Source organism: Aphelocoma coerulescens, chromosome 2 (genome assembly GCF_041296385.1).
Source record: "Aphelocoma coerulescens isolate FSJ_1873_10779 chromosome 2, UR_Acoe_1.0, whole genome shotgun sequence".
Taxonomy (NCBI): Eukaryota; Metazoa; Chordata; class Aves; order Passeriformes; family Corvidae; genus Aphelocoma; species Aphelocoma coerulescens.
In genome coordinates this window covers 138,770,616-138,787,733 of record NC_091015.1, presented here as the reverse complement: position 1 = coordinate 138,787,733, position 17,118 = coordinate 138,770,616, and the positions used below count along the sequence as shown (strand labels likewise).

The 17,118-nt window shown below is 38.7% G+C and overlaps 1 protein-coding gene across 1 annotated transcript in view; it reads left to right on the top strand.

Moving 5' to 3' along the window:
* The window catches only part of ZNF704 (zinc finger protein 704), a 96,131-nt gene that overhangs the window by 20,893 nt on the left and 58,120 nt on the right, over positions 1–17,118 (top strand). The gene's annotated exons all lie outside the window — the stretch shown is intronic.

The following is a 17,118-nucleotide window of genomic DNA, read 5'->3' as shown; positions in this document are numbered from 1 at the left end:
ACTGTCATACTTGCAGACACTTTATACTCATTGGGTATTCTGTGTTACAAGATGACAAGTGCTTTTTCTTTTTCATATTAGCATCAGGCTGTCTATAAAGATTTCTGCTTAACCTGCCTGGTAAATTTACTTGCACAAAATTCAGTGAAAGGCTTCTCAAGTTCATGATGCCACTTATTTTGTAGTCAAAACAGATGTTTAGTTTTTCAGTTTGTTGGCTTTCTGAAAACCAGTGTAACCAGCAGATTCTACCACATCATCCAAAACAGGATGACTTGTTTTTCTCTGGCTGTCATTGCACTGAGTCCAGGAGCATTTTTATGGAGTGCTCCCCCCTATATATGTAGTAAAAAGCTTTTAAAACCTTGAAAATGTGAGGATACTTACTTGAGATTTTCACTAGTAATCAACCCTGTAATGTCTGAGTGCCCTTCTCATTCATCTTGTGTGTCTCAAAGCAAATAGGATCATGAGAAAATGTAGGTCAGGAGGGACCTCAGGAAGTCACCTAGGCTAACCTTCTGCTCAAACCATATGTTACCATTTCCATTTAACAACTCAGGCAGCTAAGGTACCGGGTTTAAGTGCATTTTTGTGTGTCTTCATGCAGGTAATCCACTTGAAGTAGTAGTTGAGCTCCCATTTTCTATAGCTACAAGATCATCCTTGCTTGGAGGGATGGATATTTTTTCCCCAGTGAGCTGGAAAAGAGGATGAATAAACATGTTTAATGCTTTCTTAAGGCTGATTGTGACACCAGTTGTGAGCACAGGATACTTAAAATGATAGGAAATAAGTTCATTTACAAAGGTGTCTTCTAAAGTTGTTCTTTCCTTCTGCATGTATTTTGTTGGGAACATAAAAATTACTGTATTATGTTGCTGTGTGTTTTCAGACATGCAGGTTGAGCTCCTGCATTAGCAGAATTAAATAATGAAGTAGGAAAGAAACCTGGAGTTTATGTTCAGTAGCATAATAAACATTTCAGTCATTCTTGCTACATATTTCCAGTGAAGCTCAAGTTTTGCTTTGAAGCTGAGGTGACTTATTGGGCCGTTTGTCCACAACTGATGGGAAGAACACTTAAACCTTTGCTTGGAGATCTTCCTAAATATTTGCTGCTGTAATGAAGGGGAGCACCCAGTCTCTCTTTCTCAGCAGCACAGTTTGTCACGTTCTCCAAGAAGACTCCATGCATTTAAACTTTTTTGCCTCTTTCTAGGCCCCTTCCAGTCTTCTGTGTAGGACTGTGCTGAGAAAGTTGCATGTTCCCCAGAGGTGAATTCCTCTTTGTCTCCTGGCAGGACTTACTGGGTCAACTGTCCTCTCTTCTGATGAGAAAATCCACCTGCCTTCGCAAATTTGTTATACCCAGTTGTGGAAGGTCATGTTGAATTAATTCAATAATACATACAAGTACGTCGGACAAACAAGGGCTTTATTATGGTCTTAATTTCTTATTGCTACATACACCCTCTTTACAAAAAAAAAAAGTAGGAAAGTGCTATGAAAGTGAAACTTGCTATTTATTTTGTTTTAAAACCTTAGTGGAACTGAGAAGGTTACCCATTTCACTTCAGATGTCGAAGTGAAAGATAACATTAAATTTTGCAGTATCCAACTAAACCCAAGACAATATTTAAGTAATTTTGAGACAGAAGTTTATCATAACTTCAGATTCATTATTTACAGGGGCATATGAGTATGTCCAAAAGAGATCTGAAAAAGTGTTTGTAAAAGAGCTGTTAAGAGATGGATAAATATACTTCACTTTGACCACAGAATGCAACAAAGGCCATTCCTTCTTAGCTGTTTTTAAGGATCTCAGTGAATAAGAATGGAAATCTTTGTGAGGCACTGTATCTAAAATAGCCAACAGTTCAGCAAAACACCAGTTTCTTTGAGGCATTCTGCTTCAGGGCTTTCATTATTGCTTATTGACTCTGAAATTTTAGAAATCAAAAATATCTTAACTGAGTCCTAGTGTTCTGTGTGACTGGTAGTTGGGTGCATGGAAATTACAGTAGATATAACTGTGGACATCTGATGTGCACATGCAGGAGAGTGGGAAACCAGTGGAAGAAGTGACACTTCAGAGTTTTACTTTTCAGTAGTATCTGGGGAGAAGAGTTAGATCCACACTAATTAATAGCTCAGCGGTTACACACATAACTGGAGCCTGGTAGGTGTGGGCTTCTGCTGTTGAACTTGGAAGAAGGACCTGAACTGGGGTCCCTGCTGCAGAAAGCTGTCTTCATTGTCAAAGTCATGACATATTCAAGGTGCTTCATAGGGCAACTCTTTAAAGTAATGGTGTCAGGCTAAGTGCAGACCTGAAAGAAGTATTTTATTGCATGCAGAATTTTTAAGTTCATTGTTTACATTTTCTGTTTCATCTTGTGACAATACTACAGACCTTTCTCTCTATGTCAGGTCCTGTACTGGAAGTGTCTTTTGGATTAAGACAGGAGGAGATCGTGACCTTTTTGTAATGATTTTTGGTTTTGGAATGCAGAAAATGAAATGAGAGCTAACAGCTCTCATTCTTTCCCTTTTCAGATTTCTTCATTTGGTCATTTTGAACAAAATTTATCTGAGCTAAATAGTGTTCCTTCTTCTGAAATGCAGATAAGCATAAATGAAACTGTTCAGCTTGAGCAAATGAATTGTTTGATATAATGAGGAAACTTGAATTCTTTATTTTTCCTTTAAATATTGAATTTATTGTCAGTTTTGATGCATAAAGGACTGCATCCTTTCCAAGAGTCCTTTTTCCAAAGGACTCTTGGAAAAAGAGGTCTGGCTTTGAACTGCAATTATCTTTGAGAATTGAGATGTTATCTGTAGAAGAGAGAAAAATACACTTTCAGTTGATCTCCAGTTCAAACAGCAGCAATCAAACACAGCCAGACCCATGGATCTGAGTAGTGAAAAGGCCATTTTGTCAAAAGAGAGTGGTATTACTATGGGACTAATCACCTTGTCTGCTGGGCAGAAGCAAGCCCGGGTCTGCAAGTATTTCAGGTAGCTATGTCTGTAGAGGTCAAGTGTAATCAGATATCAGATGATGTCCCCAGTAGGCAGAGGTGTGGAAGTTAACAGGGCCTTCTTGCTCATTTCTGTTTTCTTCAGTTACTTACCATCATGCAGACATGGTACCAAAGCACGTCAATAAGGAAGACATGAAAGAGCCTGGACTGCTGATGCAGTGGGTGTGACCCAGTGCAGGCCAAGTACACAGGGAATGGTTTCTACCTCTTGGAAGAATGAGGATAGAAGGATGGGTGGTGAAAAGCAGGGGGTGAAGTTTCCTTTTTTTGCGTGAAATGTGAGAATAAATGTCTGAAAATGGTGGCGGTGTTTAAAGGCCATTTAAGACTGGAGTGTTTTGACCAATGGTAGCTGGAAACCCTTCATTCATGTCAGAGGAGGTCTTTTCAGGTGTTCCAGAAGGCACTAGGCAGGCATCACTTCTACCCCTCTGATGGGTAGGAGCATTTGAATAAATAAACAGATTTTCTTTTGTTAATCTTCTGCTAGATGACCTCAAAATATTGTGAAATTTGTATTATCCTCTTGATACATCATTCTCCTTTTCCCCAGTCCTCCTGTACTCTGTTGCCTCTGAAGAAAAGAACAAAAGATGAATTTTCTAACTGCCTAACTTCTTCTACATAGTTTGTGCTCCTAGGGGACAAGCCACAGCCTATCGTCAGCTGCTTAAACACTTCCTTATAGTGTTAAAATAGTTATTGTGCAATAAATTCTAGTTGCTGTGCTCTTCTGTTTCACTGCTGTTAAGCAGTGACATTTGCCATGACAGTAATATATTGGATCTTGCTATCTTCTGATGCTTTTATGTTAAAAAAGCTGCTCTATTACTGTGAAATTAATTTCTATTCCTGTACCTATATTTTATCTACTAATTAGTTTATAATTTAATGGAAAAATATATGAAATAATTGAAATAAAGTAAATGAAATATCTCTAGGAATTCTCTGCAACATTGTCTCTTTAGGTCTTTGTAGAATAGCTACAGAAAGCTGGGGTAAAATTAATTTCAGCCATGTTTCCTGACCATCATTATAAAGAAATAGTACAGATGGTGATGTATTTTCATCCCTAAATTATTTTCTTGCCTGGTCTCTCCAGGAACATAGCTCTGGGCAGCCTTCTGATTAGAGTGTGTTGTTGATCTGTAAGGCCTGCTGGGCATGATTGATTATGCACTATGCATTCCAGTGGAAACATTTGCATATTTTCATAGCCACAACTCTCCAGGAGCCGGACTTCAAGATCAAAAGCAGTATCTGCTTAACTATAATAACCTCTCTGGAAGGACTTCCCAATCTGCTTGTAGAGGGAAGAACCTGACAATGAAGTTGTGCTTTTCTGTTTATCCAGAGGTAGTGTTTATTCAGAGGCTGTCTTCTGTTATGATTCTCCATCTGTTTTAGACTTGTCCTCAGTTCTCTTGGGGGAGCTTCCTTCCTGTATCTCTCACAATTTTCACTGAGGGGTTTGATGGGGCAGCTTCAGAGGGCATCAACTATTTGTTGGCTGCCTGAGGATTTTCAGTCTAATTGGGTGAAAACAAAAGGCCAAGAAACCAGGCTGTGCTTCAGATTTACTGACTGTAGCTCTGTAAGCTTCTGAGCCCTCTAAGTTTTCCTGCTAGCCCAACAGCTTTTCATGGAGGTGTGATGTTTTCTCCTGTTTTTTCACAATCCTGTAGGTTGCGTGCTCCTGTTTCTTAAGTTTCATTTTCTGTACATTCATGCTAGTTAGAAACTTTGATAACAGTTGTTTTTGTATAACAAAAACTACTCCCAGTGTCATTCCCATATTTCAGAGCTTCTGTAAAAATTCTGATAGTTGGCAATACCATGCATTTAAAAGCAGCTTCTCCAAATAGATGCACTAGCTAATTATTGAAGTAGCAAATTGTTGCTTTGTTTGCTACACTTGTTTAGTTAAATATGTGTGCAGCTTGATTGAATTTTACTCAATCAGTCGGTAGAACTTGATTATGTTTAATATTGATGGTAAACTGCTTGTCATGGTCTGCTACAAAATGGTGTAGCGCCTTCTAGGATCAAACTGTTAATGGGAAAAAAAGTCTTATCCAAAGAGCAATCAGAGAATGAGTCTGTTAGCATATTTTGATGTAAAAACCTATGTATTTCTTGATGCTGTTTCCTAGTGCTACATTTCCTTTGCATTCTAGAAGGACTGTAGATATCCTTTGAGCTCTGGATGCCTTTTATCTGCCTGCAGTATGCAAAAGCTGTGTAGCAGAAACTTCTTTGAAAGCGGTCGATTAAATTGCAAATAAAAACTCTGCAGGTAGTTACCACAGAGCCAAACCACAGCTCCAAAAGTCACCTTGCTCATCTGGAAGGCCATCTGCAGGTTAGTTGCCTGAGTGTGTGTAGTGTTTGTTGCCATGATAGCTGAACCAGCTTCTCATGATGTTGAGACAGATGACAGCATCCCTGACAGCTTGCGAACTGTTGGAAACTCACCTTTCAAGTGGTGAGTTGCATCAAGTCTCAAGCATGCTGGGGAGCAGATCAGGGCTGTCCCATTTTAAGTGTGGCTTACCACTGGGGTGGTTGAACTTGGTATAAATAAGCTTTTGTTTCATAGTTGGTGGTATGGACTCAGGCATTACTGTTCAGAAGTCCCCACTGCCAGAGAGCCACAGCAATATGCTAGACAGGATTGTTTGTTGAAAGAGATGTAGCATTCCCAGCTGTAGAAAAGTTTGCTCTGAAATTGTGCATAATGTATCTTTATTTTTCAGTGGACCTTTGTCAGTTTTCCCATTTCTCTCCTTTGTGCTGTGCTGTGTGTAGATTTGACACTTACAAGATACTTCGTACTTGTCTGTGTTACTGACATCCCCGCAGCCATCATGTTCAAATCAGTTGTAGCCTCTAGAGGAACCGTTGATGTGACCAGTACAATTTATTCTTTCATCACTTGTCTTGGATATGCTGGATGGCACATCCAGCAGGATTTTGCCAATGTAATTTTCTTGTTAAAGCACAAAATTTGGATTAGTTAACATTTTTCTTGAGGTATTTTTTCCCAGTAATGTTTGAAGCAGAAGGAATATTAATCTCCTGAATAAAGAAACGTGCTTTTGCTGTTCTTTAGTTGTAATGTTTTATATTTGATAGTGATTCTCACACAACGGGGCATAATGGCAACTATGTGTGATTGTGGGGTTTGAACCTCGTTTACCGTAATTGATGCTATGAGAGCAGGATGTGATTTAAGAGTGACAGACCTAACAAGGATACAGATGAAGCTTACTTCTCAGAAAAAAGTTATTCTGGTGGGACCTTTTGTAGCACCTTGTCGTCACACAGACCTCTTAATTCATTGTTCCTAGATTTCCATAGTATTAATATTAGAAGAGGGAATTTTAACACCAGCTGGTGACTTTAGCCATCTGGATTTATGGCCAGTGTTAGTTTCCATTTTTTTAAACTGTGGACTTGCTACCCAGTGAAAAATAAAATGTGTGAAAATTTGATTGTACAGTTAAGTGTCGTAAAGCTAAGTTGTTCTACTGCCTGACGTTGGAGTCTGTATTATTTTAGGTAATTATTGTTTTCAGATGGAGGCTTTGCTTGTGTATGTGCATATATACACATAGAAATAAGTTTTCCATTTCTCTAGGAAATACTGTATTCAAAGCACTGCTTTGAAGATTGGTCTTCATCTGTCAAAGTATAACTACTACTCTTAAAAATCTTCTTCCACTGGTAGCCAGTACAAAAGCCTACATAATTTTATCTGTGTGATGGAAGTTGCCAACAGACTGTGATCTCATTACGAAGCAAATTTCAATGAATTCCTCAAAAGTGGCACAGAGGAAAAATGTGTCCCTAATCTGCAGCGACCATTAGGCACTGGTTTGTGAAGAGCTGCATTCAGTCAGCACTGCTGCTCTCTCTTTAGCCATTGATGTGAATGCACGGCTTGTTCTCAGCTCTTCAGTTCCCTTAAAAAATGGAGTGTAATTTCAAAACACTCTTCAACAGCAGGCAATATTCAATAAGAGTAATTTCTTTGTGGTTTGTGTTAGCTGTGGCACAAAATATTCCTCTTGAAATGCCATCTGTGCTGAGAAAAAGAAAAAAGTTAATGGGTACATGGTTTGTAACTTGAGTATCTGTGAAAAACGTGCAAGAATGGGCTACTGTGTATACGGTTACACAGATTACACACATCATGGCTCTGTTTGTAGCTATAATTTTATTTAAATGCTGTAAAATTAAAATATTCTTGTTTCTTCAGTGGTATTGTATCACTGAGGTCATCAAAGACACAAAACCTCCGTTTCTGAGAGAAGTCATATCACTGACAGTTATTCGTAAAATGTTTTTAGAAGTTTTTGTCTTAACTCATTTAGCATCATATGCATGAAAACGTTCATTTTACACATTTTTAAAAAAGGAGATAGAAAGTGTTGCTTTTCTCCATTTATAGTAATATGCTTGCATTGTGTGTACAGGGAGTTAGAAGTATTTTGTTTGTATCCCTAAGACAACTGCACTACAGTGAAACTCCTATGGCTCTTATTCATGTAGTATGTAAGCTGTATAAGTGGTTTGTATAGAAGAAAGGCTATTTTAAGATCTTTTATTAATAACTAGAAGAAATATTTATATGATTATTTATATGCATCAGACACCTGTTTTGCCTATTACTACTTCAGGTTTTGTGACAATAAGGTGTTGTCAAAGAAGGGAGCACTTAATCACTTTAAAATACTAGTATCTAGATTAGGATATGTACGTAAGTTAGATTTTACGGAAGGGCTATTTTTATTTGAAACAGAACCCATCTTCTTGTGGTTTCACTAATCTGCATGGTTTAATATGATCTCTAACTCCTCCGTCTCAAATCTCTGATCATTTTGAGAACATGGTGGAACAGAAGTGATGCTAGATAACACAAGGCCTGCATGAAGCCTTTACAAGTTTTGATCAGGTGGTAGTCTTTCAAAAAAGATACCTTCTGATTTTGTTACTGAAGCAGCACTTGGTAACATGGTATTGCACCACACCTGTACTACTTGTGGAAAGCCTTGCTCCATACCTGGATAAACAGCTGCTCTTTGGAAGCTTCCAAAAGTTTAACCTGATCACAGTTTTCTTGAGCCAACAAAAAAAACCTGTTTTTGTTCTTCAAGTGTGATAGCCAAACTCAATACATAAAGAGCTTTGCAATTTTGCATGTGTCTCTATTTTAAACTCTGCCATAAGAATTCCTGCAGGTGATCTGACACTGTGACCTTGGCCCATCTGTACTTAGTACCCAGTGAGCAGAACAGAGGTAGTAGCATCTTTGGGGGAAACTGTGCTTAGAATATGAGCTTCTGCTACTGGTTGTCCCAGCAGAGAAGGTACATCCCAAAGTACTTTGCTTCTTTTTTCTTCTACCAATAGACTAAAAATTCAATGAGATATTTTGCTAAAAATATTTAACATTCCCAAGCAAATATATGTTTACACTCTGTATAAAACCAATGTTTAGCAACATTTATTCTCATTTTGGGATAAAACATTTTTTCTTAGTGGCTGCATATATGATAGCCTTCTTGGGGAACTGAGGGAAAAGTACAAAATAAAATAGCCAAAATACAGTAGCAGAATGTTTCCTTAATTATACATTTTACCAAATTCTAGGTATCTGAGTGTTGTCCTTTCTTCTCTCCGGGGGCCTACCAGAAGCCTGCATATGGCTGGACAACTGAGCTGCGCTGTCCTATGGAAGTAGTTGTCCTCTGCAGCATCAACCCCAGCATACTGCACTGAGGCTGCTGCTCTCTTGACACATGTATTTTTTGATAGTAATTTGGCAGTATTCCAGATGGTAAATGGAGTCAATAGCCAATTGATGCTTTTAGTAAGTTATTCTTATATTGTAAGCTGTTGTAACTGTTGCTCCTAATTTGATTTGGTTTGTTACCCAAAACTTAATGTCATGGCTGTTTGAGGAAGAACAGAGGGTGATATTTCCAAGAATAGCAGATGTACTGTCATTATCATCAGCTTTATAATGCATGTGTTTAGGTAATGCTTTCCCCAGGAAAACCTCTGTTAAATACTTTGTAGTCTTAATTTTGTATGTGAAGGACATTCTTCATCCCAGCTGTGTTCCCAAGCTTATGCTCCCTGCTGTGTATGTTAATTTGGATCATCTCTTTTGTTTTCACTGTGTATTTCCAATTGGTTCCTCCCTTGAAGGCAGGCAGTGATGTAAGGTGGTAAAAAAAGGCGCTTAGTACTTTCCTGTACACACGCTAGTGCACTGTCACCTGATGGCTTGGTGTGAGGAGAGTCCTCACTTGGCTGCATGAGGAGGGAAAAGATGGTGAAGAGGGTGTGCTGGGCCTATTTTGATATTTCTTGCTAATGAAAAGTGTCTTTGAAGAAAAGCTTTGATGACACTTCCTTATAAGCCTGTGCTGATGCTTTAGAAAGAATATTTTAGCTGCTCTTTCCTAGCTTAACTCCTCAGAACTGCATGCTGAAGTCATGGACCTTTGTCAGTGTCCTCTTGGACTAAATTATTTGTTCTCCGCTCTTCTCTCGAACAGAAAGGCTGCTAGTATGGGGAATGTTTATGTTATCTTTTGCTTCTCAGTGTTGCTTAATTTATTTTATATAATGGTGGTTGCTTTTATGGGGTTCACTTGGCCCCTGGCTCCAAGATTACAGATTAATAGTTATCACAGTAAGTACACAGTAGCTATTAAATAATATGTTAATGGATGTATATGCACACACACACATATATATGTATTTAAAATTGGGGGTAAGCATTTGTTTGGTGGCATACTTGTGTGCTCATCTCTAGTATCTTGAGAAATGTCTTCCTGATATTTAATCTTTCTAAATTAATGTTTCTACTTAAAGTACCTATCTAGAGTACTTTTAGATCACAGGAATAATAACAGCAGTAGTGAAGATTGAATCAATGTTGAAAACCCTTTAAAATATGTCACATGAAAAGGCTTGTGGTTAAACTTACTGTATTTTGTGGTATATATTTTATGATGATGTTGACAGAAATTCAGGGTATTACAAAGGAAGATACATTACTCTCTTGCTAATCTCTGAAGGAATTATTTGCCGGCAGAATGCACAATTTTGTCATTTTATTATGTTTTGATCTGAGTAAGAAGCTTGAAGAGAAAATCTGCATTGGATGGATGGTATGGGTCTTACCAAACTAGATACGTATTGCACATATAATAAATCATTAGCATTAAAGCAGTTAAAAATCAAACTTTTGCATCTTTATTTAAGACATAATAAACATGTCTTGTATTGGTCCTGCAGATAGAAGCTTTGAATTACATTATGCAACAAATGTTCTTAGTTATCTTTGGTTGGTTGGGTTTTTTTCCCCGTGGGATGGTTTTTTTGGCAACCTGTTGTGCAGACATCCAAACTGCTCACAGTGTTAATTGAGTTTGCCTGTCATCATTATGGCAGAGGAATATGAGACAGCATTTCTGCAGTGAGGAGTTAGATTTGAGAGCCAGGGAAAAATAGAGATGCGTGAAAGAAACCATGAGGGCTCAGTAGATGTCCCACCCACCAGTGCTACCCATCAGGCTGTGGCTTCCTTCTCTGGGACAAGGATTGAGGTCTCTGCAACTGCTGCCCCTCAGTCATAGTTGCAGCTAAGCCTTCAGAGCAGTAGATGTTGGCCTCATTTCACTGAAATCCCCCCACCCAGATGGAGGGGGCTGCTTGGGTACAGCTGAGGAGACTCTGGCTCCTAGGTAGTTTTTAGTATATGTGCCTGGTAAAATACAACCCTTATAAAAGGGCTGCAATTCATCACAGTACTTCTGTGTCACTAGTACCTTTTAAAGTATTGTTGACTATTGTTATTTGCCTCTCAGTGGTCTTACTTGCTTACTTGCTGCAAATGTATCAGAAACAGGAAATACGGAAGATAAAATCTTCAGTTGGACTTGAAAACTAAAAATAAGCTGTCCTTCTGTTCATTCCTATATTGGGAGCAAATACTTGGCCATCCTGTGTGTTTCCACCTTTCTTACCTGCTTTTTAAAATTAAAGTTTGTCTGAGCTAAATATATGCCTTGATGTCATAGGAACTTAGAAAGCGTCTGGCCTAGAGTGCTTTGTAAAATCTCCTGCTTTGTAAAATCTGTCTCACTGTGCTCTACAGCCTCCCACCTTTTGCTGTGTATTTTCCTTCTCCCACTTGTTTTCCCCAGGTTCCTTCTGTGGGTATGCCTCTTCTCTAGCAATCCTTTAAGACCACCAGTGACTTAAGGTGGTCTTCAAATCTCACCTTCTTGGAGATACTTGACATTTTTCATAGTTGCTCTTCTAAAGCATTCCCTTCAGTTCCAGTGAGGAAAAAATTTTTCTTCTACTGCAAAAGATACACCTCAAATCATCTTATGCTTCTGCAATGTATTCTATAAACAGTGTATGGGATAAATTGTATTATGCTTAATTAAGGAATTACATAGTTCCCATATTATGCACTAAGTGTATTTGTGTGCCTGGAAAATATCTGAGCATCCTTTCCCTGCCCCACTACATTGTGAAGGAAGGCTTCTGAGAGCTGTGCAAGCTCATGGAGGGAAGGAAGTAGCTGGGAAAAAGCAAATCTGGCTAACTACATACATGAACCCAGTCATCATTTTTTTACTACTATTTGCATGAAATTATCAACCTTTGGTATATAAGTGGATTATACCCAATTTTTACTTGGGAGAGAACAGTGAACAACTGACGAAAGTTCAAAATCTGCTTTGGTTGGTGGGAAGTACCTTCATGTCTATGAGCTAGCCAAAACTAACAGACTTTAATAAGCAAGGGCAGATGTGTATACATGCTAGGATATGTTTTTACACAACACTAAATCACCAACAGGATGATTAAAATTTTTTGAGTAACTCCTGTGGTGAGGCCACAACCACAATGCACATTATTTTCTTTATGTAAACAGTGAGGAACAAATTGTTTCCTATTTCTGTAAACAGTACAACCTAAAGAAAACACTAGACTTCGAAGAAGCTTATCTTTCTAACTACAAACAGAACAAAAAAAACCCAAAAAGCAACAAACTCAAAAATGCCAAACACAAAATCCCAAACCAAGCCCCATAAGTCAAGTGAAAGTTAGACAGCCAGAAGCCTGGAGAACAACCATTATGAACACATGGTTAATTTCCTCTGTTCCTAATTCAGTTTTGTGAGTATATATTGCTAAGTCTAATGAGTTGGGTTTGTTAACGCTATACTTGAGACAAAACACACAGAGTTATCTCTAGACAATGACAGGAGCCCGCCAGTCTGTCAGTTCTGCACAAATGTGAGTGGGTATCTGTTATGGAAATAATGTTTTACCCGCTTAAGGGTACCTTGCTTCCTCCCAGCACACAAAACTAAGCCCTTTTTAGGCTATCTGGAAGGGTTGTTCATTGTAACCCCGTAGGGCAGCTCCCTCTGGAAGACAGGGACTGGTGATGGGAATGAGCAGTGCCAGGATGTACACACAGTGGGCTGCTCTTGCTCTGCTGAAGCAAAGGGACTCTGCTGCCATGCAGCTTTCCTAGTTGATTTCAAAGCAAGGTCTGACCATCATCTGCAGTACCCAAACTGCAGAGAAAGGTTATGGAGTTGATCAAAGACGTTACAGAAATCTAAGTGGTAATTAGGAAAGACTTTCCTTGGAACATACCTGTGCATATGTACATAGAGTAAACTCTTTGTGTTAATCTTGATGGTGAAATGGACATGCTGTCGTTACTGCAGAGCCTTGCCTTGTTGATAGAGAGAATTGTTGTTATTTTAATGGAAAATATTTTAACAGATTTTAACAACCTTAAAATCATACCATGTTCTGCTCAAAAAATATGCCCAAACTCTATCACTTAGGATATGCATAACTGCATATTTTATTTCTGGTGTATTGCCACATTTCCTGTATCATCATCTATGCCAAATAAATGCTCACTTACTACACTGGTAGCTCAAATACTGTTGCCTCAAAGATGTATTTAGAAGATATAATAGATACTGGCATAATGTGATTTATAGCATTGCAATAGAATAACCATAGGTTAATAATCCTCCATGGGACATATAGATCTTGCAAGATCAGTAGTATTTACCCCTTTTGGTAATTGTTTGTCTAATCTGTTCTTCAAAGTCTGTACCTGTGGGCAGGTCATCATTTAGAACGGCAGTCAGTTCCAGGATTTAAATATTTTTTCTGCTATAATGTTTTCCAATTACAGCTAGAACGTCCGTCATTGTTTTTGCATGCACTGCCTCTTCCCCATACCCCAGTGGGCATGGAGAACAAGATAACCCCTTCTTTATATTTATTTATTTACTTATTTTCTCTGCCATCATCTTACATAGTGAAAGAGACACCTTTTATCCAGTTGCTATTTAATATAGGTAGCATGAATAAAGTTGAAAATGAGCATCCCATGGGTGATCATCCCCATTCATGGTGTTACAGATGTTCAGGCTCTGGCTTTCTGCCAAGGGCAAGGGATTGAAGCACCCTCCAGGAAGCTGGGGGGTCGGGTTTGGGATGGGGTGGGATGGGAATGGGACTGACACCAGTCAGCAGAAACACACGGTGGCAGAAACCCTTGAGCATGTCGCAAACAGGAACCAAAGAGGCCTGTGGTTTCTGTGTTGCTTATGAGGACTTTTGTTGGTCATGCCTTTTAAGCAGCTATATTTTCTGTGGTCTTGTATTATTTTTCCCCCCTGCCTTTTTTTCTTCAGTTTTAACACAGGGGGTAAAATAGTGGTGGAGAGGATTAGAGGAGCTCCGCAGCTGGTTCAGTACTTGCGTGAGGTTAGTGAGTAGAATAACCAGGTGAGATTGATGGCATTTTATTGTGCTGATAGAAGTAACCTGTTCTGAACACTGAATCCAGAACTTGTTTTTCCACATTGATGCATTGTATGGGCACAACTTGGACCCTACCCAATCTGCTGTAGTTCATGTGTGGTTGGAAGCCAAGAAAAGTACTTTTATCCACCAAAGAATAGCACTAAAACTAGTTTAGAGAAGGCATATCTGTTGTTCACTTGGAAAGCAATAGTCTTATCGCCACTGCTAGCTCTGTGATTGAAACTGAGCAGTCTCTTTTTCATAATGCTTAATTATGCTTCAGCTGCTCTTTCTGCCCCCACCTCCTTCCTTCTGTGTTCCCCAAAATGCATGTAGGCTACCGATGGCAGAGTGCTGCTGGAGTGAGGGAGGCTTGCTTTGAGGATTCAGCGCTTTGAACACAGTTTGTTTACAGCAGGTATAAAGCAGAAGCATTGTTTTACACTCTGAAGGAACAGGGAAGTTGGCAACCATCCGTCTGTGCAGCTTTAAAACTTGATTACTCTTTGTTTGAATAGTGATGCCCTAGATAGGTTTTGACAAACTCCAGATTGCAAAACAGTGTTGGTGAAGCATACGTTTATGTAAGCATGTATATGTGTATAGTATAGATAAATATACATGCATTTTTGTAAAGCCTTGTGAACATGAATTCAAAAAGTCTCTGGTTTAGATGCGTCTCAAGGGTCACTTCTATTTTCTCTTCCCCCCACCCAAAAATACTTTGATTGTCTTCTGCAGGAATTGGGTTGAAGTTAGATGTGGAAATGGTTGAACAGATGACCCACTGTTAAAAGGGAAGGACCATTACCCAGGTATTTTCAAGTACATCATCCAGTTGAAACTCGTGTCATCCAGGAATTAATCGCTCTGAGAGCGGCTGCTTCACTAACTACATTTGGTGTGAATCTCTTCCCATTTATTTTCCCTTGTCCGTGTCTGCGTGCAGTTAAGTACTTATGTACGGCAGTACAGCTAATTAATGTGCTGTGTAATTTAGGAGAGGTGATTTTTTTGCTTTTTAACTGAACTTCAGACATGCACAGAGAGATGATTGTTTTAGGGGAAAAGTGCTTCAGTGTGTATAGGATAGCAACTCTGCTGACAGTAAAAATAATAGCTCTTTGTACAGTATTTTTATGATTCAGTGCTGTACAGACACTAACATCCTCTGAACTGAGAACACTAAGCAAAACCACTTCAAAGATGTTCAAGAGGCATCAGAAGATGTACAGCAGGAGGAAGTGGCAGCCCAGTGAAGCAGGGGCTGTACTAGGATTAGAAGTGGGGCTTCCTGATGGCCAGCCCTGGTCTCCTTCTTCTAATTCCCAACAGGCAGCTTCTCCTTCTGACTTTTATGCCCCATTTACACTTCCCATCTAAGGTCCATTGTTCAAAATTCTGCCTCAAAGTTGACTTGAAAAATAGGGAAAAACCTGTGATCCAAACACAAAGCAAAATACCTTCTGTTCCATATGACATCTTACACTCATAAAAAAAATCTGTGCCTTTCCTGCCTTGTATGCCTAATGACCTTGAAAAAGTCCTTGGTTTCTCCTAGATGTTAAATTACTTCTTCTTTTCTCATATTTAGATTCAAATGATGGTCAAAAGCATATATTCTGAAAATGTCATTTATTTATTTAAAACCTTTTATATTTGGGTGTTTAACATGAGTTATGTAAAGTGTGGTTTTAAAGCATCTGAGCATCCAGACTTGCAGTTTCCCAGGCATTTTGTGGTGAGACTTGTGCATGAGTTTATCAAACTGTGAATCATCCACTTTCTGAAAATGATGGGCTAATTGTTCTAGATTGACACAAGGGAGTTGCTAGCCTTGGTGGTAGATTCTGACTCTCTGTCCTGCTGCACCATAGCAATTTTAGGTTATTGCCAATCTCTCTGATCAGTCCAGACAAGGTGTTAAACAGCAAATTTTACCAGTGGTCTGGCAATGAAGAACTGAGATTTTTATATTTTTATTTGGTTTAAAGCCCATTTTGCAGTCATATTGGTCTTCAAACAGAAGAGTGTGATTCATAGTACTTGAGATTTAAAAGAAGTATAAAAGCATCATTCATTCTTTTCTTGTAGCTTACTTTATGAAGAACTTAGCATCTATGATACCAACCCTTGCACCTCACCCAAATATAAAAGTAAAGAGCAGAGTGTACATTTTTTTGGGGAAGAAAATACATGTTCATGCATTTGATATTCTCCACAGCTCAGGCCATAGGAATGAGCTGGATGATTCCTCTGCTGCTATAAGATGGGAGGGTTCAAAGTATGGTACTGTTTTCAGCAGTTATGCACTTATCAACCTAAGCCACGTGGAGAATTACTAGAAGTGGGAGAGTTAAAATGGGATGTAGAGCATGTGTGCATGTTTTATAAGTATATATAAATATATACTTTATATATAAATAAACAGTGCTGCAGAAGAATACATGTCAGTCACAGTCACAGTGGTAGAAGTGGCTCTGTTATAGCATCAGTGGTTCTTACACCATATGTTGCTGATCTCTTGCAGTGCTTTGCTTTTGTTCAGCTAGGCCCTCCAAACTAAGCATCCCATCATAAGGATTGACTAGCATAAAAATGCTTAAAAGACTCTAATCTCATTAGATAAACTCATCATTTTTAGTCCACATAATGGAAGCTTCTGAGCCAAAGAAAACAAAATTGTGTTTGAAACATGACTGACTGCTTTTATACAAAAGAAGCAGGGATAAATCAGCCAAAGAAAACGTTGTGTTTAATGACTGATGTGATGGTCTGAAGTGGTGTATTAGTCCCACAGTTGTTTATCTAGCAGCAGATATTATATTAAGTTTGGAGTAATGGTGATCCCCCAAGCAGAGTATTTCCTCATCTTACTGAAACTGGAAAAGCTGCATTTTACCAATGTGAACCTTCTCTTACAGCAGATGTTAGGGACATGCAGAGCTTAGAAGAGCAGAGAAAGCTTTCTCCTGGTTATGCTGGTTCTATTTATCTTTAGCTGGAGACTAAGCATATTTAGAACCAACAGTAACTTGACTGTGTTTTATATTGAGTAGAGCTATGCTTTGGTGAACTGGTGATTTTCCCTGTTTAAACACAAGAACTGAGCTGATTTTCTCTCTGTTCTTTTATCAGTAATATTTAATAATGCTTCACTAGCACATCGAAGAGAAACTGTAAAGGCAGA